The sequence below is a fragment of the Triticum dicoccoides genome, unplaced genomic scaffold, assembly GCF_002162155.2.
Source record: "Triticum dicoccoides isolate Atlit2015 ecotype Zavitan unplaced genomic scaffold, WEW_v2.0 scaffold52052, whole genome shotgun sequence".
NCBI lineage: Eukaryota > Viridiplantae > Streptophyta > Magnoliopsida > Poales > Poaceae > Triticum > Triticum dicoccoides.
Window position 1 is genome coordinate 960 of NW_021278873.1, and position 1,022 is coordinate 1,981.

The window sequence follows — 1,022 nt, forward strand, 5'->3', positions numbered from 1 at the left end:
GTCCACCATCAGAGCTCGTGGCCCCTTCGATATGAGCATCAGCGTCCGTCCGTAGTTTTTTTCTTTGAGCGAAATCATCTTCGTAGTTTCACCATCAGGCCTTCATATTACGGGAACCACGAGTGCTCTGTTTGTGTTTGTGCCTGTTTTGTTTAGTCTCACCTCGGGCAGCCACTGGGGAGAGGAGACGAAGGCACGCTATATCAGGCGACCCATGGCATCAAGGAGAGGCATACCTTTCTCGGCCTTTTGGCTAAGATCAAGTGTAGTATCTGTTCTTATCAGTTTAATATTTGATATGGGGGTTATATGCCCACAATGATATTAAAATTTATTTTTGATGGGGAAGGGGCCACCACAGTAGCTTGCTATTGGGCCTCTTGTGTGTCGCCTAGGCCAGCGCGCCCCAACCAAATCAGTTTCAAATTATTTGCTTATTCTGAAGCTCCTTCTTAGAAACTGGTAAAAAGTAGACCTTGGTTTTGGAATCATTTGGTTTTGATTGATCAATCCCATTCAGTTCTGCTGCCAGCCAACCTCAAAAAATTAATTTGCACCCTTTTTTCCAGTCAGTCACATTCCAAAATTTGAATGACACCCTCCAGGCACAAAACAGCATACCTCCATGAGTAGGGAATTTATCAACACAAAGCAAAAAAGGTGCACAAACATTTTGTCTACAGTCAATCAGCATATAGTAGGTACGGAATTACTTCCTCCGTTCCTAAATATTTGTCTTTCTAGAGATTTCAAATGGTCGCCACATACGGATGTATATAGACATATTTTAGAGTGTAGATTCACTCATTTTGCTCTGTATGTAGTCATCATTTAAAATCTCTAAGAAAACAAATATTTAGGAACGGAGGGAGTACTTGGTAAACTGAAAGAGAAAAACATGCATCCAGATTCAAGTACACACATTTTAAGTTAGCCACAGTGCGATCAAGTGTTCCCAGGCCACCAATAACCAGAAATTAGAATTGCGAGGTCCACACCGAGCAAGTATTCTCAGGTTACCA

General features: G+C 42.0%; 1 pseudogene; it reads left to right on the top strand.

Moving 5' to 3' along the window:
• The first annotated feature begins 232 nt into the window (after window positions 1-232).
• On the top strand, window positions 233-410 carry LOC119346829 (annotated as a pseudogene).
• Window positions 411-1,022: the final 612 nt, after the last annotated feature.